Source organism: Manis pentadactyla, chromosome 8, assembly GCF_030020395.1.
Source record: "Manis pentadactyla isolate mManPen7 chromosome 8, mManPen7.hap1, whole genome shotgun sequence".
Lineage (NCBI taxonomy): Eukaryota > Metazoa > Chordata > Mammalia > Pholidota > Manidae > Manis > Manis pentadactyla.
This window is the reverse complement of record NC_080026.1, coordinates 13278616-13305522: the sequence shown is the minus strand read 5'-3', so window position 1 is coordinate 13305522 and position 26907 is coordinate 13278616. Positions and strand designations below refer to the sequence as shown.

Below are 26907 nucleotides of genomic sequence, written 5' to 3'. Positions count from 1 at the left end.
TGTATTTTAGTATATTTTAAAGTTTATGCAACATCACCACAAATTCTGGAAAATTTTCATCACTCCAAAAGAAACCCTCTACCTATTAGCTGCCACTCCCAATTACTGTTTTCCTCAGTCCCTGGAAAACACTAACCTATTTTCTCTCTCTATGGATTTGCTTATTCTGGATATTTCATATAAATGGAATCATATTATATGTGACATTTTGTATCTGGCTTCTTTCAGTTTACATTGTGTTTTTAAGGCTCATCCATGTTGTAGAATGTAGCAGAACCTCATTACTTTTAATGGCTGAATATATTACATTGGGGGGATATAGTACATTTTGTTTATTCATTCTTCCATTTGACAGACATTTAAGCAGTTTCCACATTTTGGATATTATGAATTATGCTGCTATGATCATTCATGTATAGGTTTTTGTGTGACATGTGTCTTCAATTATTTTTGGTACATACCTAGGAATGAAATTGCTAAGTCATACAGTAACTGCATTTAACTTTTTGAGGAATTGCCAAACTACTTCCAAAGCAGCTGAACCATTTTAGATTCTCACCATCAAAGTATAAAGGTTCTAATTTTCCACATTCTCACTGACACTTATTGTCTGTCTTTTGATACAGCTGTTCTATTGTGTGTGAAGTAGTGCCTACTTCACAAATAGTAATGTGTGATTCTGATTTGTATTTCGCTAATGACTGATGATACTGAGCAACTTTTAATGTTTATTGGCCATTTTTATGTTCTTTGGAAAAATGCCTATTTAAATCCTTTGCCCACTTTAAAATGAGGTTATTTTCTTTTTATTGTTGAACTGTAAGGGGCTTTTTTATATATTCCAGATACATAATATCCTTTTCAGATACATGGTTTATTAACTTTTTCTCCCATAGGTTGTCTTTTTACTTTGATGGTGTTCTTTAAAGCACAAAAATTTTTAATTTTGATGATGTCCAACTTATCTATTTTTTCTGTGGTTGCTTATACTTGAAGATGTCATATCTAAAAAAGCTACTGCTGAATATCCAAGGTTAGGAAGATTTATACCTATGTTTCCTTCTGAGAATTTTATAGCTTTAGTTCTTACATTTAGATCTTTGATCCATTTTGAGTTAATTTTTGCACATGGTATGAGACAGGTACAACTTCATTCTTTGCATGATGGTATCTACTGGTCCCAGTTCCATTTGTTGAAAATACTTTCCTTTCCCCATTGAATTGCCTTGGCATTCTTGGTGAAAATAAATTGACCATAAAGGTAAGTGTTTATTTCTGGACTTTCAGTTCTATTCCATAGATCTGTATGTCTATATTTATACCTGTTTTCTCTGGGGGGATGGGAAATAATAACTTCATCATTTGAATTCTTTTTATCCTCATTTTCTTTTAAAATTAGTTTTTATATAGTTCAAGTTGCTGTCACTTCTGCATTTCTGTGATCAGAATTGGCTGTTTGAGGCAGTTTACAAGATTCCTAGTTCAAGAATATCCTCTCCTTTCAAAAAAGAATGTTTTTTCTTTACTGACTGGATTTGGAGGCAGGGCAGTGTGAAGGAATGTCCCTATTTTAAAAAAATATTCTTTTATCTTGCAAGATCCTAAGTTTTCCTTTTTTTTTTTTAACTCTTTAGTTTCCAAAGGATTTATCCCTTCCTTTTTTATCTTCTTCTCCCACAAAGTTAAGACCCTTTCTACAAATAAGTCCTTTTCTTGTAGTTTGATCTATCAGGACACCGCTTTCAGTAGTTCAGTATTTCAGTATTATGGAAGAATTTCTTTTCCTGGAAGTGATTTTAGATCAGTCTTAAGCCTGTCACCAGCTCCCCTCTTGTCCAGTGCAATTTTTTGCAAACCACTCTTGCTCTCCACCAAGGCTCGCACAGGGTTGTGAATGACGACTTGCTATGATTTGGTGTTCACTTTTTTTACTTGCAGATAATTTTAAGTTTGAATATTCTTTGCGATCTAGTTATGTTAAAAAAAATTTACTCAAAGATAATGCTGTATCATATCTATAAGATAGTCCTTTCTATCAAATATATATTAGATAGCATTACAAATGGTCCACTTAATATAAAAATATTTTAATATGGGCTACTGCTACTTAACGCCATAAAAATGTTTAGCCCTTCCTATCATATAATTATGCAGTTGACTTTTTAATACTAACCTGAATCAGTGTTTTCTTTCTTAATAGTTCTTGGGAGTTAAAATTTGTCTATTCATATTACAATTGTATCCAAAAGCACTAAAGATAATTTAAAAATTTCAAGTGGCTATAAACATTTCTTACATAATTAAATAGTATGTTAAAGATTTCTCAACAAGACAATATTTATGTGTCTAAAACATATTTGGTGCATATGTACTACTAGCAGATAATTAACACTTAACTATTTTAAGCAACTTACAAAAAAACGAAACCCTGAAACCCTTTATTTACTCTTTTATCTAACATTTACCAAATGCCTACTGCTTACAAGGACTATCCTCTGGTTATCCCAGATATTAGAAACAGCATGACATGACAGAGCAAGGAATATAGAATGGAGTTAGATACCCACTATCCTCAAAGGGAGTGATGACATACAACTGAGCACCAATCTCAAGTATCCCTTGGAAAACTGTGCATGCCCTTCCATGACTGGTAGTTACTATGGGGGAAAGGTTTGGGGTGAATGGGGTGACTGAGTGGGATGAAAGGGCATATAAATTCTCTATCATAATTTAAGTTGGTCATGGGGATGTTACTACTCGTAAGGAAAATAACATTTTTCAACATGGCCGATAGGGCTAAAAGGAGAATCTCAGACCCCCACTTGGGACCCTTCTGGGTTCTTCTTCTGCCCTGCTTGCTGCATGTGCCAAAATGCCACATATACGGAAGTAGAAAGTATAAGTTGCTCCCCTTGCCTATCAGGGCTCAGGCCTTTGGAGATCACTCTCCTCTGAGCCCGCCGGTGTGAAATAAACCTCCCACCCTCCAAGACCTCCGAGTGCCACTTGGTTCTTCCGTTGGGCAATCCAGTCCAGGTTCTGTAACACGTGGTTCCCTAACTGGGAAACCCAACCACACTGGCCCATTGCTGCCACTGGTTTGGGGCAATGGCAGGGCAGTGACAGAACAGGTGATCGTAACGGATAAGGCGCGCCCTGCATAATCTTTCAGAAGTCTCCCACCCAGTCACTTCGGACCGGCCCCACTCTGCTGTTCCCACTGGACTCAAGGAGACTTGGCAGGTAAGGACCTGGTTCCAACATCAGATTATGGTAAAGCCTGGAGCCCCTGACCCAGTCAGACCCACTATCGGGGTGGAAGGGGAGCCAGACCACCTCCCACAGACCTCTTAGAGGTCTCAGAGGTAGAGATTCCCAGCAAGGGAATGTTTAGAATCTGGTCTGAGTGTATGAGTGATTGTGTAGAGCGACTAAAACCATTCAGTTTGTGCTGAATCTGGGATTCCACAGCCTGCGTTATGGAATCCAAGTGGGCCCTTTGCCGTATTTGCAGTCAGCCACCACGACATAACAGTGACTCAGATTCAGTTTACCTGGCCTGGGACTTATACAGGTGCACCTAAATCAAGGCTGACCAAATTTTCCAAGAGGAGAGTGAACAGACGGCCTCTGAAGGAAGCACCCCCTCCCTTGCCTGTCTTCATGCACCATATTATGGAAATGTCATGGGGTCAGGGCACAGCAAACCCAAAGTTCTCAAAACAATGATCAAAAATTTCAGGAAGGGATTACCAGGGAACTATGGAGTAAAAATAACCCCCAGCAAGTTAAAAACCCTGTGTGAATCCGAATCGCCCACCTTTGGTGTAGGATGGCTTCCAGAAGGAACCCTAGATGTCCCAATGGTTTGCCAAGTCTGGCGGGTCATCACTGGAGATCACCCTGATCAGTTCCCATATATTGACTCCTGGTTAGGAGTTGCCCAGACCTTTGCCCCTTGGATGTGATTCACTTGCAATAGACAGGGACAAGGTAGCGTCTTAGTCACCTTAACAAAGCGGCCTACAAAAGACCAAAACAAGCCTGAGCCTCTGCAAATTCTTGTTGGTGATCCAGAGGGAGAACCAATATCGCCCCCACCTTATGTGCCCCCAAGGCCATCAGCACCCAGGCCCCCAGTCCCAGACACTTGGCCACCGTTGATCTCCCCGTTGCCCCCAGGTCTGGCAGACTCACCCTAACCTGGACCAGCAGCCAGACTGCATCCTCGAGTGGGTGCAAGTGCCCTTCAGATGCCAGTATGAGAGACGTGGGAGTCTGAGAGGCATGATGAAGATGGTACCATCCAGCCCGGCTGGTCCATGCTTTACTATCAACCCTTTCCACGAGTGACCTCAATTGGAAGCACAACACCCCATCATACTTGGAGAAGCCGCAAGCCCTGGTTGATCTCATGAAATCCCTCTTCCAAACCCATCGGCCGACCTGAGAAGACTGCCAACAGTTTCTCCGTACCCTATTCAACACAGACGAAAACAGGTGGATTATTAGAGGGGCCTGCCAATACCTGGAAGAACACGTGCCAGCCAGGGTCCTTGATCGGGGTGCATGGGCTGAAATCACTGTCCCCAAGGAGTGCCCTGGGTGGGATTTCACCACCCCTGAGGGACAGCACCAGATCCACCGATATCAGGAAGCCCTCCTTCAAGGCATCAAAAGGCCCATGAACATGACTAAAATATCTTCAATGGCTCAACAAGCAGGAGAGTCTTCTGGGGACTATTACCAGAGGCTGCGTGAAGCTTATCACATCTATACCCCCTCTGATCCTGAGTCACAAGACAGCCAACAAATGGTTAACACCTCGTTCGTGGCCCAAGCAGCCCCGGATAGCAGACAGAAGCACCAGAAACTTGAAGGCTTTGCCAGAATGAACATTACCCAGGGTAAAGTATAAATGAACAGAGAAGTTCAGGCCGACAGGGAAGCTGAAAAATGAATGAAGAGAAAAGTCAGCTTCCTGGCAGCTGCCCTAAAGGAAAGGGATGATAAAAAGGCAGAAAGAAACTGGCACCCAGAGGCGGGGAGCCTAGGACCCCCCTAGCCAGGGACCACTGTGCTTACTGTAAAGAGAAGGGGCATTGGAAGAATGAATGCCCCAACCAAGGGAAAGCCCTGAAGCCCAGTCACTACCAGGAAGAATCTCATGGGGAGAAGCTCACTGGCTTGGCAGGAATAGACTCAGATCAACAAGGACTGGGCTCTGTCACTCTCGGTTCCCATGGGCTCACGGTCAAAATGAAGGTGGGGGGCCAAAACATGACTTATTTGGTTGGCACAGGGTGGAACACTCTGTGGTCGCCCTCCCTGTAGCCCCTTCGGTGGAAGGACTGCAACTATTCTCGGAGCCACGGGACAGAAGCGGTTCAGCAGCACGTCTGCCAAGCCCGTCAATGTGAACGTGGGGGCCACAAGGTACGACATGAATTTCTCAAGTGCCCCATTCCCCTCCTCAGCTGAGATATACTTTTGAAACTCAAAGCACAAATCACTTTTGAACCAACTGGACGCACCAGCCTCAAACTAAATCCAGGGCAAGAAAAGCCAGGGTCCCTCATACTGGCAATAATCACACTCAGGAAGGAGAATGGAGGCTATTCTGTGCCCATGTCCCTTCAAGTAGCCTGAATTCAGAGCTGCCTTCCAGTCGGTATGGGCTGAAGACAACCCACCTGCACTTGCCCGTAACTGAGCCCCTGTCATTGTAGAATTGACTCCGGGGGCCCAGCCACAGAGACAGCGGCAGTACCCCCTCTCACAAGAGGAGAAAACAGGCATCCAAGAACACCTGACCAGACTCAAGGAAGCAGGCAATCTAGTCAAGTGCCAGTCGCCCTGAATGCTCTGCTCCTATCAGTTGAAAAGCTAGAAGGAGGGTACCGACCGGTTCAAGACCTGCAAGCCATCAACAAGGTGACTGTATTTTTGCACCCGGTAGTCCCAAACCCATATACCCTCCTCAGCCAGAGCCCAGGATCTGCCAAATGGTTCACTTGCCTAGACTTAAAGGATGCCTTTTTCTGCCTCCAGCTGGCCCCCCAGAGCCAGCCCTTGTTTGCCTTCAAAGGGACTGAACTGGATACGGGGCAGCAGATGATGCAGTTAACATGGACACGGCTTCCACAGGGCTCAAGAACTCACCCACTCTCTCTAGGCATTGGCTGCAGACCTTGCCAGCTTTCCAAGGGAAGCCAAGCGCTGTGCCCTCCTCCACTATGTAGATGACCTCCTCGTTGCCAGTGACACCCAAGAGAACTGTACAGAGGGCACAAAGGCCCTCCAGCAACTTCTGTCAGACTTGGGATACTGAGTCTCACGGAAAAAGGCACAAATCTACCAGCAGCAAGTCCAGTACTTAGGCTTCCTCCTCACCCAGGGCAAGAGGGAACTAAGGCCAGAGAGGACAAGAGTCATTACCTCCTTAGCCCAGCCCAAACAAAGAAGCGCCTATGAGAATTCCTGTGGCCTACAGGGTTCTGCTGAATCTGGATTCCCAGATTCTCAGCAATGGTAAGACCCCTCTACAGCCTCCTAGCGGGGCCAGAGCGAGAGCCCCATTTGGACAGAAGAGGCAAAAGCCACCTTCCTGGAAATAAAGGCTGCTTTAAGACAGCACCAGCCCTAGGCCTGCCAGATATAGAAAAGCCCTTCAATCTCTTTGTACATGAAAAGGAAAAGTGGCCCTCAGGGTTCTCACACAGACTGCTGGGCCTTGGCAGTGGCCAGTCTCATACCTGTCAAAGAGACTGGACCCAGTTGTGGCAGGACGGCCACCAGGCCTCAGGGTACTAGCAGCCACAGTTCTACTCATTAAGGAGGCAGACAAACTTATCCTGGGACAAGAATTGAATGTCAAGGTCCCCCATGCTACTGTGTCCCTCATGAACACACAGAGACACCACTTCCTCTCCAATTCTCGGCTAGCACAATACCAAGGGCTCTTCTGTGAAAACCCTCAGGTCACTCTTGAAACAGTACAGACACTGAATCCAGCAACTTATTCCCCACCGAAGAGAGGAAACCAGATCATGACTTCCAAGGTAACTGATGAAGTCTACCAGAGTTGTCCAGATCTGCGGAATCAAGCAATATAGAATCCAGAACTCACCCTATTCAGTGACGGCAGCAGTTACTTACAAGAAGGTATCCAGAGAGCAGGTTATGCAGTGACCACTGCCTCTGAGGTCTTAGAAGCTAAAGCCCTACCGGCCATATAGTCAGCACAACAGGCTGAATTACATGTCTTAATCCAAGCCCTCATCATCAGCAAGAGGAAGCGAGTCAATATCTAAACCGACTCCTGATATGCTTTTGCCACTGTACACGTACATGGGGCAATCTACAAGGAAAGAGATCTCCTCACTGCAGCAGGAAAAGCAATCAAGAACAAGGAAGAGATACTGAAACTCCTCGGGGCCATTTGTCTCCCAAAAGAAGTAGCAATTCTACACTGCAAAGGACACCAAAAAGGAAATGACCCTATAACACAGGAGAATCACCTGGCAGATGAAGCAGCTAAGGCAGAAGCCACTAAGGAGACAGGTGAAGCTCCTTCCCTCCCCATGGCCCTAACAGCCCCAGTGGAGAGCCCTTCACCCAAGTATACTGAAATGGAGAAAGACTGGGCCATGGCTGAAGGAACCACCCTAACCAAGAGAGGGTGGTGGATGCTGCCCTACAGACACATCTTTGTTCCAACTGCAACCAGAAGGCATCTAATCAGCAAGTACCATCAGCTCACCCACATAGGAAAGACTACACTGGAAGCCCTCCTCAAGAAGCAATACTACATCAGCCAGTTGCCAGCATTGTGTCGGGCTACAAGTGAGCAGTGCATAACTTGTGCCAGGAATAACACTTTATCTGTGCCGTGACCCCCGCCAGGTGTCCAAAGGGCAGGAGTTGCCCCCTTTGAAGACCTAGAAATAGACTTCACAGATGTCCAGCCAAGCAGAGGACTCAGATACCTCCTAGTGATAGTGTGTACATACTCTGGGTGGGTCAAAGCCTTCCCGACCAGGACAGAACAAAGTCGAGAGGTAGCCAAAGTTCTCCTGAGGGAGATCGTACCCCAGTTTGGTCTGCCATCTACAATCCACAATGATAATGGACCTGCATTTGTAGAAGACGCACTACAGATTTTAACCAAATCTCTCAACATCACCTGGAAACTCCATACCACCTACAGGCCCGAGTTCAGGGAAAGTGGAGCGAATGAATCATACCCTCAAGGGAACCCTAGCCAAGTTCTGTCAGGAAACGGGCCTCCTGTGGCCAGACCTACTACCCCTGGCCCTTCTATATGCCCGCTACACAGCCAGAGCACAAGGCTTTTCCTCTTTTGAACTAATGTATAGACGGCCTTCCCTCCTCCCCCATGCCTGGGAAGCCTTCCAGCAAACCTACATCAAATAGAGGATTAAGGGAGTAAGGAAACAGCTCCAAACTTTAGGAGCCACCCTAAATGAACTACAACAATACACCATAGAAAGAGCTCCAATCTCCTGGGGGACCCCAGGACATTCCTTCCATGTAGGGGACTCAGTCTGGGTCAAAGATTGGAGAAAAGACCCCCTCAAGCTTCAGTGGACTAGGCCCCACATTATTGTTCTAACCACTCCTACTGCCCTCAAGGTTTCAGGCACAAAGGGACAGGGATGAAAAGGTCAACCAGACCCTAAAGGCACTGACTGAAGGGTCAACTTACTGCAATATTGACCTCTCAGGACTCCAATAACTAACTCAAGCCCTAGCCCCTACCCCCTACCCATCAGGTCAACCAGGTCATTACAGCAGCTTATGAGTTGATTCGAAACATCAGGAACCATCCAGTGCCCTCATATTGGAGCTCCACTCAGGCAACCAAAAATACAACCCAGAACCAGACCAAACTAATTGGTCCGGTAGCCTATAACATCCAGCTCCAACCCACCGCAGACAACCTAACATGACTGACTAACTCAAAGGCAGGTAACATTAGCTATGGCTCCATCCCAACCTGGTTGTGTTCCAAAAACTACACCACCAATCAGTCAGAAACTTACTGTGCCCCCTGGGAATTTTTCTCCTGTGTGGAAGTACTGCCTTCCAATACCTCCAGGTAAACTGGACAGGTTTATGCTTGCCAGTCTTCCTCATCCCCGACATGTCTGTCCAGTCTGACCAAGAGGTTAAGCACACTGCCCCTTTCCAAGGATACAAAAGCAGGTGGCTCTAAGCATGGTTTTGTTGGGCATGGGAACACTTGCAGGAATTGGAGCAGGGGCAGCTAGCTTAGGCTCTTCGCTCCATCTTTATCACAAACTTTCTCAAAAACTAAACGAGGATGTGGAAAAGGTTGTGGACTCCCTCTTTTCCCTGCAAGGTCAGATTAATTTGCTTGGGGCAGTTGTACTCCAAAACCGATGAGCTCTAGACCTGCTCACAGCTGAAAAGGGAGGAATCTGTGTATTCCTAGGGGAAGAGTGCTGTTATTATGTGAACCAATCAGGAATAGTAGCCACAAAAATCAAAGAACTAAAACAAAGAATATTAAAAAGGAGAAAGGAATTAGAGACAGGGGAGATGTGGAGACTTAGCCAGAGGTCCTCCTGGTTGCTCCCACTGGGTTGGCCCCTCATCCCTATCCTCCTCCTTGTCACTATTGGCCCCTGTGTAAAGTTCATAGGAAATACTGTTACAAATAGAGCCAACACTCATACACTGGTATCTGCAAGGCTATCCGTCTATCATAGATCAGGATGATGCCCCCCAAAAACAATATGTTTAAGAGGGGCATCAGAGGGGTGAGTGATAAGGAAAACAACATTTTTCAATATGGCTGATAGGGCTAAAAGGAGAATCTCAGCTCCCCCACTTGGGACCCTTCCAGGCTCTTTTTCTGCCCTGCTTGCTGCACGCACCAAAATGCCACATATATGGAAGTAGAAAAGTATAAATTGCTCCCTTTGCCTGTGCTCGGGGCTCAGATCTTTGGAGATCACTCTCCTCTGAGCCTGCCGGTGTGAAATAAACCTCCCACCCTCCAAGACCACCAAGTGCTGCTTTGTTCTTCCGTCAGGTGATCCAGTCCAGGTTCCATAACAGTACAGCATGGAGAATATAGCCAATGATTCTGTAACATCTTCCTATGTTGACAGATAATAACTGAACTAGTGGGGGTGAGAATTTAATAATATGGGTAACTGCTGAACCACCTGTTGTATACTTGAAACCAATATAAGATTGTTGTATCAATGATACTTCAGTAAAAAAAATGTCCTTACTGATTTTCTGCCTATTGTATTTGTCCATTTCTGAGCAAGGGATATGGACATTTTCAACTATGATAGTGAAGATATCTATTTCTCATTGAAGTTCTATCGGTTTTTGATTCAAGTATTTTGATGTTCTGTTGTTAAATGCATTGACATTAAGAATTTTTATGTGTTCTTGGAGAAATAACCACCTTATAATAATCTAATCTTCCTCTTTATTCCAAATAACTTTCCTTACTTTGAAGTCTCCTGTCTGAAATTAAAATGACTAATTTCTGCTTTCTTTTGATTAGTGTTAGCATGGTGTTCTTTCTCCATTTACTTTTAATCTACATGTTTAATATTTACACTGGGTTTCTTGTAGACAACATATAGTGGATCATGTTTTTTCATCCACTCTGATGTCTTTTAATTGGTGCACTTAAACCACTGGCATTCAATCTGGTTGATAATATAATTGAATTAATACCAACCATATTATTGTTTTCTATTTGTTGCTCTTGTTCTTTGTTCCCACTTTTGTCTTCTACTTTTTCTGCTTCTTGTGGTTTTAACTGAGCATTTTATATGACTCCATTCTCTCTCCTTTCGTAGCATATTAGCTCAATTTCCTTTTTTTATTGGTTGCCCTAAAGTTTTCAGTATTTTCCTTCTCTGTAAAGAGCTTTTAACATTTTTTGCAAGGCAGATCTACTGGCAACAAATCCCCTCAATTTTTGTTACTTCCTCTTTCAGTTTTGAAGGTAATTTCATATGGTACAAAATACTAGGTTGGTGGGTTTTTCTCATTGAATGCTTTGAATGTTTAAATGTTTCATACAGTCCATTCTCTTCTTGCTTGTATGGTTTCTGAGAAGTTGGATATAATTGTTATTATTCCTCTTTAGGTAAGATGTTTTTTTAATCTTTCAGGATTTTTTAATCTTTGATTTTCTGTAATTTGAAAGTGATATGCACAGGTATAGTTTTTTGGGGCATTTATCCTGCTTGGTATTCTCGAGGCTTTCTGGATTTGTTGTTTGGTGTCTGACAATAATTTGGGGGAAATTCTCAGTCATTATTGTTTCAAGAATTTCTTCTGTTCCTTTCTTTCTTCTCCTTCTGATAGTCCCACTATGCTTGTGTTATACCTTTTCTTGATGTCCTTGGATATTCTGGGTTTTCTTTAGTCTTTATTCTCTTCGATTTTTGGTTTTCAAGGGTTCTATTGATACATCCTCTAGCTCAGAGAACCCTTCCTTAGCCATGTCTAGTCTACTAGTAAGCTCATCAAAGAAGACATTCTTCATTTCTATTACAGTGCTTTTTTATCTCTATCATTTCTTTTTGGTTTTTTCTTAGGATTTCTATGTCTCTACTTATAGTGTGCAGCTTTTTCTGCATACTGTCTAATCCATCCATTAGCACCTTTTACATATTAATCACAGATTCTTAAAATTTATATATATTTTTAATTAAAGTATCATTGATATACAATTTTATGATGGTTTTAAATACAACACAGTGGTTCAACATTCACCCATATGATCGAGTCCTCACCTCCTCCATTGTGGTCACTGTCTATCAATGTAGTAAGATGTTATGGTCATTAATGTATTCTCCATCCTGTACTACCATCCCCATGACCTACCTATATTGAATCAGTTATTTTAAATTACTATTCTGATAATGTCAATATCTATGCCATATCTGGTTGTGATGCTTGCTCTGTCTTTTCAAAATGGGGTTTTTGCCTTTGAGATGCGTTGTAATTTTTTCTTGATACCCATAAACAATATGCTAGGTAGAAGGAACTGCCTTATTAATGCAGTGGTGAGATGTGAGAGGGGGGGGTAGCCTTTATCGTCCTATGATTAGGTCTCAGTTTTCTAGTGAACCCATGTCTCTGGACTGTGACCCTTACAAGAGTTTTCCAGTTTTTTTCTACTGCTTTAGATGGGACAGGATGGCTAGAATTGGCTGGAGTTGTTTCCCTTCTTCTACATGGTAGGCTAGAATTGGGTATTTTTCTTCCCCAGGTCAGCTAAGCTCTAAAAATACCTCAGCAGGTTAGGCTCAGGTTAATTAGTTTTCCCTGAGGACAAGGTTTGTGAAGAACAGTGCATTCTGGTGTATTTCAAAATGGTTCCATATTCCCCTTGCCAGAGTCTGAGGGGAATTTTTCTCTGATATTTACTGTGGAAATCTGGTTGAGCTCCTGGAGATGAATCTCACAATACTGTGGGGTCTCCCCTATGACTGGGATTCCCTGGAGCTTTTAATTCTCAGAATTGTCCACATTGAGCCTCTAGCTGTTTATCAATTATAGTTCAGGGTCTTCCTACTCAGGCACTGGTTCCTGTGGTGGTTTCAGTACCTGAATCTGTGCTCCCATAAGCCACAGATATGTATGAGTTGACAGAATGCTAAATGCAAAATATTTTTTAAAAATTCAGGAAAAAAGGGAAATGTTCCCTTACTACTATTCTAAAAATTACAGTGTGATTTTTAATAGTTGAATCTGTATTTTAAACATCTATTTTACATTTCACACATTTTTTTTCATAAATTTTTGTTCACTTCTTTTCTACTATACTTTCTTTTCCTGCATAAGTTAGGAATACTACAAAGACAGTCTGTGCCAAAGTTTAAATCCCACATGTAGTTCTGCTAAACACGAAGACAAAAGTCTTCAAAATAAGGCATTCAAACTTATAATGTGTAAGAGTTGCTTTTCTCTCACTTTGGTTGATTTAGAAGCAAAGTGTTACAGTATGTATAGTTCTTTCTATACATTTGTCTTTCAATAAACAGAATAAATGCTAATAGTTTCTATGTGGCTTTCTTCCAAGCATAGGTAAGAGTAAACACTAACAGTTTTTATTTCTGGGCATTATCAAGAAGAATTATTAAAATTTAACTTTAAGCTCTTTACCCAAACATTTTAGATACAAATTTTATCTACCCAGTTAATTTTTAATGCTACAGTTTGATTAATATTTATTCAGATTCAAATTATTAACAAGGTCTATTAAAATCCTGATATACCATTTCACAACAATAATTGTATTTTAGAAGTACTCTAGCAATTTGTATTGCTATGACTAGTAGCATAATTGATGTAGCAGGAAAATATTTGGTTATAAAGTACAAAAGTAAAGTCTATCATGAAACAGCCATATCAACATATTTTAAAAACTGTTAAAAACATCAAAGGAAACCAAATAGTCATTAAAATTATATTTCATTTTTTCACTCACATCCTGGAACTCTAATATGCAAACACATGTTCAAAACTTTCAAGTAATTATTTGTAATCAAGTTCACAGACTTAAAAATGCCTTAGTGAATCGGCTTGAAAACAATGAAATACTTTCCTGAGAAAAGCCTTCCATGAATTTAGGCCAAAATAACCATATGCAAAGAAACAAAATAGTGAGTTAATATCCTCTAAAAACTGAATTAATATATAATTTTTTAAAGTGCAGAGTTCTTAGCTTTTAAGAGAACAATATTCAAACCACAACACAAAATCAACCACCACCATCATGTTAATGTGCTGTGTTTTGCTAAAGCTAAGAATCACAAACATTAAATATAAGTAAAATACTTAAAGCATGTCACCACCTTCATATCATTTACAATGACATAACAGAGAAAAACATAGGATATGTTCTATATTGTCCATGGTACAAATGGCCAACTTGATGTCAAGAGTGGCTAAGGCTCCATGGTGAAAAATTTAAGACTGGAAGCTGGGATAGGGAGCAGGATTATTTAAAAAACTGAACAGTAGGTACATGTGCATGTGTATAGTTTTTATTATTATGATGATGATGATATACAAATGTATTGATGAAGTGTTTTTAAAAAAAACTGAAGTATATTCAATGGCTTTAGCAAACTGCTGAGAAAAGGAAACAATATAGTGGAAAAAAGAAATAAGATAATTCTTAGGCAAGCTGGTAATATAACATGAACTGTATAATATAAAGCCAGTTACACATATTGGGTGATTCTAGAGGAAATAGAGTTACCATCCTTTATAATCGAATAGGTAGGTGACAGAAATGCAGAACAGTATTAATACATGAAAAATATTCAAAAGGGAGCTAAACAATATTTAGTTTTCTGCATAGTTAAGAGTTCTGAATAGTTTTTTCAAAGTAGAAAATCCAGAAATAAATCAAGTATAAATTTGAAAACTCAATGTATGACAAAGGTAATCTTTCTAATCACAAAAAACAAATTATTTAAGAAATGCTCCTGGCACAAATGGCTAGCTGTTGAAAATAAAATAAATTGGGTCCTATTATCTTATTACATAAACAAAAATTAATTGAATTAAATAAATATAATCTAGAAAATCTAGGGTACTACATGATACAATCCAGGGACAGGTAAGACTTTTTTAAGAAGCTAAGGTAAAAACCCAAAAATGATACAAGAAATAAAACACACTTTACTAAATGAATGTATCTATTGCAAAAGATAGTACATGGCAAGTCAGATGACAGAGCTGAAAAAGCACTGTGAAGGCAGGACAGAGTAGTAATATCTATTATCCATTGAAAAAAAGATAACCAACCAATACAAATAAGGATTTAGAGAAGGGATGCTTTTGATTAAAAAAGTTAAGATGAATATGCATACTGAAATTTGATGCTGTTGTATAAAATAAATGGTTTAAGAAAATCTCTGCATATCAGTATTTCTGTGTGTGTGTTATAGACAATAATTTTTAAGGATTGTATGACCATGCAGGAGAAAAACCAAAGGATACTCACTAGTTTTGCAAGGATGTTTGTGGAGCAGTAAGTAGAGGTAGGTGAGCCAAATTAAAAAAGAAAAGGGAAAAAAGCAAAAGTAAAAGCCTTTTTTATAAAAGGCTTTTGTATAAAAATTTTATACAGTGTTATAAAATTGTACACGTGTGGACATGAAAACTGAGATTAAAAGAGGCTTGCAACCAAACTTGCCAAAGTGAATAGCCAAGTAAATATCAGTGTTTGGATGCTCTTCTGCCTGCAGTCTCAGAAAATGTAGCCTGAAGTGGCTGTGGAGGACAATTATTATCATTTTGAATTTGAGTTTGTGTGTTTAGCTTGACTGTATTAAAGGACCATCAGTTCAATCTGGTTTTACCGTTTACTCCAGGGTCAGCAAACTTTTTGTAAAAAAACCAAGTAGTATTTTAGGTTTTATGAGACATACTGGCTCTGTCACACTACTCAACTCTGCTGTTGTAGGGTAAAAGCAGCCATAAACCGTTATGTAAGTGACTTGTGTGTGTTAACTTCAAGAAGCTAGAGTATCAAGTTATTTCAACAAACACTAATTTAGGCATTGCAATGAAGCTTTTTGTAAATGTGGTTAAAATCTACAGTGTGTTGACTTTAAGTAATTGAGATTACCCTTTTTTTAAATTGAAGTATATAGCTGATACACCATCTTACATTAGTTTCAATTAAACAACACAGTGGTTCACCAATTACCCCCATGGAGATTACTCTTGATAATATGATGGCCTTACCCAATCAGCCTTGAGAGCAAAAACAGCTTTTCTGGAAAGGAAGAAATTCTGCCTCAAGACTGCAGTATTAGCTCCTGTCTGAGTTTCCAGCTTTCTGGCATGCCCTACAAATTTCAAAATTGACAGCCCCTACAACTATATGAGCCAATTCTCTAGACAGATAGACACTGTATATTTTTGCTTCTGTATGTCTAGACAACCCTAATACATTGACACTACATAAACTAATGTTCCAATAAAACTATTTACAGTAACAGGTAGTGGGGCAAATTTTTTACAGTAACAGGTAGTAGGCCAATAACAGTACACAGTGGGCCTGTGTACTGTATTTTTTCACATCCTAGTATTATCAATAATAAAGATAGTTGCTTTTTTTAAAAAAACTCCATGTTTCAGGCAGTGTGAAAGGTATTTCACAAATGGATTCCAAGTACTCCCAAAGTTGGGATGTGTTCCTGACCAGGCCAATTATTCTGGAGTAGCTATATGAGCAAGGAATGATCTTCCTAGGATCAGTGAGATCTAGACCACAAGCTTAAGTGTATGAAAGAGTTCCTTAGAGATGGGTTTCAAGATGGCATTCTCTTTACTTGTTTTTACCATGTTTTAACTGTTGGTTTATTGAAAGTATTGCTACTAATCCAACAGAAGTCAACCAACAGAATGTCTTAGATGTTCATTTATTAAATGCAGAAAGTTTCAATAAAACTTGATAAGGGGAACCATAAAATTTGCAAAATCACTAAATCAGGGGTTTATAATTTTTGGAATGAAAGGAATTCTTACATCAAATATTTCAAACAAACCATCTTTAGGTAATGTATTCCTTAGAAAGAAGAGTCCTCAATCTATGGACTATTATTAAATAATAATAAATATTACATATTTGAAGTTAACTATAACTTTAAATAGTAGATCCTCAAATCTGGTTGATATCATAGTGTTCCCTTCCTCAGGAATTAGTAAGATTATCATTTGAGAAGAAATTGGCATCCTTTACTTTCAAGTCAGGGATCTCCCAATAAGTACTCTTACCTCATCCTAAGTATTATTACCTCCTCTTCCCCAAAAGTTTAAGAAATAACCTAATTTAAAAATGATTTGATTCACAAAAAGCAAATATAACCACATCTTTTTAAGATCATGTTATTTCTGCAAAGTGAATAACATCTATAAGATTGCCCTTGTCATAGAGAAACGTCTCAGATTAGGTTGTGAGATGATAAAAAAATAGGGAAAACAGGAACTTTGTAATTCAGTATCTGAATGAGAATTCTAAGCTATGAGGTAGTAGAAGAAATATTTAGACATAAGAAGAAAGGCTGTTGTGACCATCATCAATGATAAGTGTATAAAGTAGGTGAAAAAATTAATAACAGCAAATAAGACCCTAATTTAAAGAAGAAGCCAAGTCCAAAAATTGAAACTAATATAAGTGGTGTGGGAAGTGCTGAACAAAGATATTTAGACACAGAAAAGATATGTCAGAGCTGGTCATAAGAAAAGAGTTCAGCAAAGCAAGATCTAGTGGGGGAACTCTGTCCATAAAACACAACAATGGAGTACAGTCCTGATTTCAAATATTTTGCCTATAAAATCATTTTATCTTGATTTTTAGCTCAGATAATATAGTTGCTATTGTACTTCCTGTATCCACAACTCCTATCAAATTGTCTTTAACAGGATAATCTAAATTATTTATTAATAATGATAATTACCTGGAAACTCAAATTAGAGAAAGTACGTTAAAAACAGTAACCATTCTTAAAGAATAAAAACATATTTATCAGTGGTCTTTACCTATTGATTAGCATCAGTATGAAATTAAGGGTCTAAAAGTTCTGTTTAGCATAGGAAATTGGTGCTACACTCACCTCTGCTGATATCATCAGTGCTGGATAGGAATGAAGCCATAGTCCGCCAAAATCTGAACCATCCTTGTCAGGTTTGGGGGTTTTGTAGAGAGTTACCGCTATCAGGTTTGACTGCCATAGCTCAGGAAAATGGCACAGTCATTCCTCTTAGTGTAGAATATACTTGAGAAGATGTTTAAGGGACCTATATAATATTAAGCCCCAGAAAGACAGTATTAGCAGTGGTTTAGATATGGAATGTAATAGCAACAATTATGGAATGCTTACTATGTTCCAGGAACTGATGCAATATCTCATTTAATCCTTTCAACAACCTAATGGGTATTATTAACCCCATTTTACAGGAAAGCAAGGTTAGCAAGGTTAAGGAATTGCTCAAGACAACAAATTGCAAAGACAACAAAACTAGAGGCAGGGCTGAGATTTGAACTCATGCATCCTGGAAGCTTCTGGGTGTGTACAACGATAACCACAATGCTATCAGAAAATTAGTTTTCTAAATAAAGGCAAATTACTTTCTTCAAAAGTAATCTGTGTTCACTTTATCCCATACAAGATGCTTAATCTTCAACTCACATCCTAAAAAGTTAGATTGGCATTTATGCGCCAACTTTAAATAATAACAAACTAAATCTTTGAAATTTATAATACTCCTAATTTACAATAATGAAGTATGGGCAGTCTTGTTAGTTTCTTAGCGTGAAATGGGGATGATAGCACATTCCTTTCAGATGAAATGACAAAGAAATAATATAAATCTCATATTTTATTTATTGGAATTATTTGGATCCAAAGAATTGCTTAAAAACAACTTAATAAAACAGTCACTTTAAAACTCAAGTGTCAGTATGCGTCCAAGTTTCACTAACTTATCTTTACTGGAAAACAACTCTGACACGTTATTCAAAATCCACATGCTACTAACGAAATTCACAGAAATGGGGCTTTTCCCTCTAACCTGCTCCCTTTTATTTATTACTACTCATTTACATCTTGGTTTGCCACGTTTACAGTTCTTTAATTTTTGTCTAATTTTCACCAGACCCTTTACCTCACAATTTTCTTCCCTCTTTCTAAATGGGTGAATTTTTACTGCAAAATCTGAAGCAACACTGCTAAAGATTAGTATCACGATTTTAAAAGATTTGACTGTAAAAGTACACCACTACCAAGACTGAATTACTACAAGGTACGAACGGTCCCAGACAGACCGGCTCCAAACCTTCAAGGGTACGGAGGGCTCGCAGACAACAGACAGCTGGCAGGGAGGGGAGGAGGGGAGGTCGGGACAGGCAGCGCTTCATTCAAGTCAATAAACATCCACGGCGCCACTTACTAAGCGCACTTAAAAAAAAAACAACTGGGCGAACAGTGGGGCCCTGCGGGTTGGCCGGAGGGGCGAGAGTCGGCGGCAGGGACGCGGGTGCCCGGGAGCAGCAGGGCTGGATCATAGCCCCCCGCCAGCCAGGCGACGGCGGCCAACGAGGCAGGGCCTCCAGCGCCCCGCTCCCGGCGCCCGCACGCCCGCCGGCCGGCCGCCAGCTCACCGGCCGGCCTGCCGCAGCCGCTTACCGGTGGCGCCTCTTTGCCTCCCCGGGGCAGCCCTTCACCGAGTGCCGCAGTCAGAGCACCACCCCGCGGCGGGGTACGTCGAGCCCGCCCGCCAGCCCGCTGCTCTCGGATTCCCGCAGCGCCGCCACTCTCGCGAGAAGCCGCTGGAGTCCGCGAAGTGGAGGGGAGGAGGAGAAGGGAGGGGCGTTGAACGGTGGAGGCTGGTTCTGCGCCGGATCCGGGAGAGGGGCGGGCGCCATTGTGCTTCGCTGCCGCCTGCTCTGCCTCGGGTGGAGGCCTAGAACTCCGCGGAGGAAGGTAATGGTGTGGTCGTTGCGAGCGTCCGGGCCGCGCCCTCCCCAGGGCCTGCTCGGGAGCAGGGCTAACAAGCTGGGAGCCCGGGCTTCCCCGTCCTGGGGAGTTGTTCTAGCCCAGGCCGCCGGTGGGGGAAGGGAGGGGACGAAGTGCGGGCGTGGGCGCGGAGGGATAGAGGAGCCTGGATAGAGACCTCGGAGGCGAAGGGGAACCGTGCACAGACCCCCATTGTCGGGGGCTTTTCATCCGGTGGTGGAGTTTATGACGGGTGAAGGGGGCAGCTGTGCGTTTAACCGACGTGGGGTAGGCGAGGGTGCGGGGCTGGAGCCCCCCTTGGCGACCTCCTTCCGCCGACATGAGAACCCTCCGGAGCCCGGCGGGCCGGGATTGTCACGAGTGAGGTACTCAGTGAGCGCCGTGTTGAAGGCGGGGAGGCTTAGGGCTCTGCCAACCCAGCCTCGAATTGAAGAGAGTTTGCCAGCCTCTTAGATGCAGTGAAGATTTAGTCATTGATCGCTCAAGTTCTTGAGTATCGTGATACTTGGGGAGTTGTTTCTGTGTTGTGGTAAATTACGTGTTCTTTATATTGAAGTAGGTGATAGGTTTGTATAAAAACGGACCGGTTGGCCTAAGAAGAAAAAATATGAAAGGCACCAGTTAGTTGTAGGATATTCCCTTATTTTGATGAAACTGCGTAGTGAAGATGAACGTGCTCAAACCAAAAAATACTATATAATTAACACTTTCTTTCCTAAGTACAGATGTAGATGTTAATATGTGGGGGTAATCTCTGTCTTGGTAATAAATTCACAATTGGTGTCGTTTGATACTATTAAGAGTAAAGTAAATTGAGTAAGGTTTTTTTCCGATATTGTAGGACTTACTAAGCATCTTCTTAACTTCCCTTTTCTTTCACCTGTTTCTCTGTAGAACCAAGAGGTAAAGTTAAAGATGAGTTTTTGATTGTAAATATCAATATGCAGTTGTTAACAAGGAAGGCACATAGTCTAACTAGATTTTTTTCCTGAGATAAAAAGTTTTGTTTCAGAAATGGGGTCAGTATTTCATTTACAGCTCTACAGCATTTTGTGAAACGGCAGTGGTGTGTGAGGCATTAGAATCAGAAGATCTGGGCTTGAACCTTGATTTTGCCATAATTAACCTCTTCAGATTGCCTTAGAAACACCCCTAGAGTTGGGGTGAGGATTAGGGTAGATGAGGTACTGTGTACCAGTCAACACGCTGAGGGATATCTTAATTGCAGAGTGAGTTTTTAATGGATATGAATTACTGGAATTGATCATTAAAGTCCAGTTGTTTATAGTCACGAATTCTGGTGAGAATAACCTGTAAATTTTACCCTTTTGGTAATATGTCTCCCACAGAGTGATGACACACAATAATATATGTAAGTTCTTTAAAAATATTTACACAGAAGAACTCTTCTTTTGCCCTAACATATCACAGATGTAAGCATGATGAGTATGCATAGTCTTGGGTTTTTTCCAGTTGCATGTTAAGTCAGATGTCTTGAATAAGAATGATGAAATCTTATGCTTATTTAAGTACAACTGATTTCTCTTTTTGCTACTTTGATGAAACTTATTGTCCTATATTATAAAATACAGTGATGCCCCTGTGTACTCATGCACATATGTTCTAAGTGAAAGTGTGGGATAATCAACTTGGATGTAAAAAGTTATCCATGGCTCATGCTTCCAATTTTTAATCAGCTTCATGTCTACTTCAAACAAGTGTTCATCTGGTGTATGTTCAAAAGTTGTCCGCATTTTTAAAAGCATATTTTAGGAAGATAATTTTTTTAGTGTAAAATTGTCAAATAATGTAAGACTTTTTTGATAATTTGTTATTTGCTGTATTCTGGCTACTAGATTAGGGCTTCATGTTATTAGAATGAGCTTGACCCAATGTCTATCGTTCACAACTGACAATTTAGTCAGAAGACTAATATATAAACAACTCGTGCTGTTATCTTAGTGTAAGTATATAGTAGTACTGTGGGAGTATAGAGGAGAAGAGTGTTTATTTTAACATGGGGAATTTTTACAGGAAGTATTGCTTGAAATGAGACATGAAGGATGATTAGGAGTTTGATAAGGAAACTTGCAGAGTCATGGTATTGTGGTTTTGGGAATGGACAGTGTGATCCCCATAGCTGAAACAAATTAAATGGGAGATTAGAACATGGCACAAAAGACCTGTTATAGAAAGAGGTTCTGTGCTGTTTGGATTGAAGGGCAGTTGTTTCCCTAAATCAAATAAAAATTATTTTTAGATTATTTTTGCTGATAAATCTTTGTTACTGCAGACAATTAAATGCCAGTAGTAAAGAACAGTGGGAAGTATATAAGTGAAATTCACAGGCTTGCATCAAGTTACATTTTTAACCAACAAATTAAACCTAAGAACTAATGTATCTTTTAACTGTTAAATATCAGAATCAACAGTTGATCATATTAGGATGATTACAATTTTAAAATGAGTAAGATTTTGTGTTCCTACTGAGATCTACTTGAATTCACTAACAATTCTATTACAATGAAATAATTTATCTTCTCACAAATAATTGTTTTAGAAAAATTCTATTTTTGAAATAGTTGCTAATCAAAAAAAGAACCCAAAAGGTGGAGATGGATTATGGAGGGTAAGATTATAATTTGAGAGTTGTCTGGGATTTAATTTTCATTTGATCTAAATTTTTAAAATTTTTCTACTGTGGTGAACTCATACAGTTAAAGCTGGTTTTTCTTGCTCAGATATATTTCTCTGTGGCTCTACCAGTTAGACTAGATTAGTCGAACACCTGGTTTTAAAATCACCTACTGTTCTACACCCACTTTTGTCAACAGCTTTAAAAGAGGACAAAGGTTGACTCTTAAAAGCTAGTTTTCATCTTTGCATTGTGATCATTGTACTTTAATGTGCTTTTCACTTTCAGAAAAAAAACCTGAAATTGTTTCTGCTTACTGAAGATTGAAACTTGACACTTACAGATTAAATACACTTCAAAGGAGAGCAAATTATCTCATAAAGTACCATATGTAATGTAGACTTAACATCATAGCCATATTTTCTCATGGTGATATTAAACTTTTTTCTAGTTATTTTTTAAGACTTGGGTATATTTCTGTTTCATAAATATATGTCAGCTAAAAAAAGCAAGAGGCTTTTTTTTTTTTAAGACCCAAAAGTCCTGTGCTATCAAAGTGCTTTCCTTATGTGATCACTTTTACCTTTCCAGTCTCCTTGTTCACTAGGACCTTCCATTAAGGGAAAAAAAATATTTTCCCCAGAAGCAGATGTTTTAAACATAAGGAAATACCAGTACATATAAATAATGGAATTGTAACTATGTTTGCATTTATGGAAAACTAGTGACTATAGAAATTCATTAGATTTTGGGTGGTAACTCTAGCTTTATGCCATGAATGTGTCACACAGGCATACCTTGTTTGTGCTTTGCTTTACTGCACTTAGCAGATACTGGTGGGGGGTTTTTGTCTCTTTTTTTCTCCTTTTTCTTTTGGTTTCATTAATATACAGTTACATGAGCAACATTGTGGTTACTAGATTCTCCCCCCATTATCAAGTCTTTTTTTTTTTTAATTGAAGGTTTTTGTCAATCCGGTGTCTAGTGAGACTTGACACAATTTTTCCAACAGCATTTCTCACTTCATGTCTCCGTGTTGCATATTGGTAATTCTTGACAATATTATATATGTTACAGTGATCTGTAGTCAGTGATCTTTGATGTTTCTGTTATAAAGTTAGGGGGAACCACAAACCGTACCCATATGAGATGGTGAACTTAATCGAAAAAAGTTGTGTGTGTGCGCTAGCTGCTCCACGCCTAGCTGTTCCCCCTGCCTCTCTCACTCTCCTTAGGCCTTCCTGTTCCCTGAGACACAACAGTATAGAAATTAGGCCAGTTAATAACCCTGGAGTGCCCTCTAAGTGTTCTAGTGAAAGGAAGACTTGCACATCTTTTGCTTTCAATCAAAAGCTAGAAGTGATTAGGCTTTGTGAGGAATGCATCTTCCAAGCCACTGTAGACTGAGAGTTAGGTCTTTTGCACCAAACAGCCAAGTTGTGAATGCAAAGGAGAAGTTCTTGAAGGAAATTAAAACTACTGCTTGAGTGAACACATGAATGATAAGAAACAGAACAGCCCTATTGCTGAAGTGGAGGATGTTATAGTGGTCTGGAAAGATCAAACCAGCCACAAGATTCCCTTAAGCCAAAGCCTAACCCAAAGGCAGGCCCAATTACTCTTCAGTTCTGTGAATCCTGAGAAGTGAGGAAGCTGCAGAAGAAAAGATTGAAGGTAACAGGTTCAGATTGGCTTATGAGATTTAAGGACAGAAACCTTCTCTAAATATCGCAGTAGAAGGTGAAGCAGCAAGTACTGATGTAGAAGCTGCAGCAAGTTAACCAGAACATCTAGCTAAGAAAATTCATGATGGTGGTTACATTAAACAACAGATTTTCATTGTAGATAAAACAGCTTTCTATTGAAAGAAAATGCCATCTAGGACCTTCATTTAGAGAAGTGAAGTCAATGGATGGTTTGAAAGCAAAGGTCGACCCTCTTGTTAGGGGCTAATGCAGCTGTTGAAGCTCGTGCTCACTGGCCATTCTGAAAATCCTAGGGCCCTTTAGAATGATGCTAAATATACTCTGCCTGTATTCTGTAAATGGAACAAGGCCTGGATGACAGCCTATCTGTTTACAACATGGTTTACTGAATATTTCAAGCCCACTGTTGAGACCTACTACTCAGAAAGAAAGATTCCTTTCAGATATTACTGCTCATTGACAATTCATCTAATCACTCAAGAGCTCTGATGGAGATGTACAAGGAGACTAATGTTTTTGTGCCTGCTAACACAACATCTGTTCTGCAGCCCATGGGTCAAAGAATAACTTCAACTTCAAAGTCTTACTGTTGAAGAAATACATGTCACAAAGCTGTAGCTGCCATAGATAATAATTCCCATCATGGATCTGGGAAAAATAGAAATTGAAAACATGGAAAATATTCACCACTGGATGCTATTAAGAACGTTCATGGTCAGGAAAGAGGTGAAAATATCTACATTAACTTGTTTAGAGGAAGTTGATACCAATCCTTTGAGGGCTTCAAGACTTCAGTGGAGGAATTAACTACAGATTTGGTACAAATAGCCAGAGAACTAGAACTGGAAGAAGAGCCTGAAAGAGGTCACTGAATTGCTGCATCTCATGAGAAAACCTGAACAGATGAAGAGCAGCATCTTGTGGATGAGCTAAGAGCGTGGTTTCATGAGATAGAATTTACTCCTGGTGAAGATGCAGTGAAGACTATTGAAGTAATGCCAAAAGATTTAGAATATTAAATAAACCCAGTTGATAAAAGTGGCAGCAGGGTTTGAGGGGATTAACTCCAGTTTTGAAAGAAGTTCTGTGGATAAAATGCTATCAAACAGCATCACCTGTTACAGAAAAGTTGTTCATAAAGGAAGAATCCATTGATGCAACAGATTTCATTGTTTTCTGATGTTAAGTTTCCTCAGCTACCCCAGCCTTCAGCAACCACTAGCCTGTTCAGTTAGCAGCCATCAGCATCCAGGCAAGACCTTCCACCAGCAAAAGGATTACAACTTGCTGAAAGCTCAGGTGGTAGTTAGGATTTTTTAACAATAAAGTTTTTTTGTTTTTTTTTTTTTTTATTGAAGGGTAATTGACAACAGTATTACATTACATTAGTTTCAGGTGTACAACACAGTGATTCAACATTTATATACATGATAATTCTAGGTACCAGCTATCACCATACCAAGTTGTTAACAATATTTTGACTATATTCCTTATGCTATACATTACATCCCGGTTACTTATTTATTTTACAATTGGAAGTGTATTTATATATATATATATTTTTTTTTTTTGTGAGGGCATCTCTCATATTTATTGATCAAATAGTTGTTAACCACAATAAATTTCTGTATAGGGGGGTCAATACTCAATGCACAATCATTAATCCACCCCAAGCCTAATTTTCGTCAGTCTCCAATCTTCTGATGCATAACGAACAAATTCTTACATGGAGAACAAATTCTTACATAGTGAATAAGTTACATAGTGAACAGTACAAGGGCAGTCATCACAGAAGCTTTCGGTTTTGTTCATGCATTATGAACTATAAACAGTTCAAATATGAATACTCATTTGATTTTTATACTTGATTTATATGTGGATACCACATTTCTCTCTTTATTATTATTATTTTTAATAAAATGCTGAAGTGGTAGGTAGATACGAGATAAAGGTAGAAAACAGAGTTTAGTGTTGTAAGAGAGCAAATGTAGATGATCAGGTGTGTGCCTGTAGACTATGTGTTAATCCGAGCTAGACGAGGGCAGTAAACATCCATGTATGCAGAAGATTTCTCTCAGAACATGGGGGGGGAGGTTCTAAGCCTCACCTCTGCTGCTCCCCATTTTCTCACCAGATGGCCCCCTGCGACTGTGCCTGTCTTAGGTTGTTCCTCCCTTGAGGAATCTTACCCGTCTCTGGCTAACCAGTCATCTTCCAGGGCCATACGGGGAAATGTTAAGTTGGTAAGTGAGAGAGAAGCCTTAACAATAAAGTATTTTTAAATGAAAGAATGTACACTTTTTTTTTAGGCAGGACGCTATTGTACTTAATAGACTATAATGTATATAAACATAGTTTTTATATGCCCTGGGAAACCAGAAAGTTCATTTGTCTCACTTTATTGCAGTGGCATGGAACCAAACCTGAAATATCTTCAAGGTATGCCTGTGTAGTAATGTATTTTTCATAATTCAGTAGCTGCAACTCACTTGGATATCTAAGACAAATTCTAAGGTAGACCCTGCAATAGAATCAGATTTTTCTTGGAAACTGGATACATAATTATATAATTGCAGGAAAGTAAAAGGATGAATTATGAAGCTACATTGTTGCGCAGCAGACCATCTCAAATCTAGAGGATTAAGAACTGCCAGTTTGCTATTTTTTTTACAGTTCTGTGTGCCTGTTGAGCAGTTCTGGCTTTGCCTGGTTTCAGTCATATTCAGCTAGAGGATTTCTCAGGCCAGAAGGTCCAAGATGATTTCATTCACATGTCTGGCACATGGTGTTAAATTAACATTAGGCTCTGCTTCATGTCGTCTTTTATGACGTGGGGGTCTCGACAATATTCCAAGAGAGTGAAAGTGGAAGCTGTAACAGTTTTTACAGGCTTGCAGATCAGATAATGTCACTACACCACATTCTTTCGGTCCTAAAAGTCTGAGAAGGCAAGCCCATAGTCAAGGGGTGGGAGGATCAGATCCCACCTCTTCCTGGGCAG

General features: G+C 40.1%; 2 protein-coding genes across 27 annotated transcripts in view; one reads left to right on the top strand and one right to left on the bottom strand.

Annotated features, from left to right (window-relative positions):
* Nucleotides 1-19371, bottom strand: part of BAZ2B (bromodomain adjacent to zinc finger domain 2B) — a 350617-nt gene extending 331246 nt beyond the window's left edge. For 12 of the 23 annotated variants that reach the window (XM_057505510.1, XM_057505512.1, XM_057505519.1 and 9 more), the window contains exons 1-2: nt 19236-19365; nt 17664-17847 (exon numbers count right to left, since the gene is read on the bottom strand). The gene's annotated coding sequence lies outside the window, so the exon portion shown is untranslated. Of the gene's footprint in view, nt 1-17659; nt 17848-18885; nt 19214-19235 lie in introns of those variants that run through there. The other 11 variants (XM_057505506.1, XM_057505502.1, XM_057505514.1 and 8 more) reach the window with 5 other exon arrangements.
* A 33-nt stretch (nt 19372-19404) lies between these two features.
* MARCHF7 (membrane associated ring-CH-type finger 7) overlaps nt 19405-26907 on the top strand; it is a 50793-nt gene continuing 43290 nt past the window's right edge. For 2 of the 4 annotated variants that reach the window (XM_057505542.1, XM_036884041.2), the window contains exon 1: nt 19407-19532. The gene's annotated coding sequence lies outside the window, so the exon portion shown is untranslated. Of the gene's footprint in view, nt 19533-26907 lie in introns of all 4 variants that reach the window. The other 2 variants (XM_057505544.1, XM_057505543.1) reach the window with 2 other exon arrangements.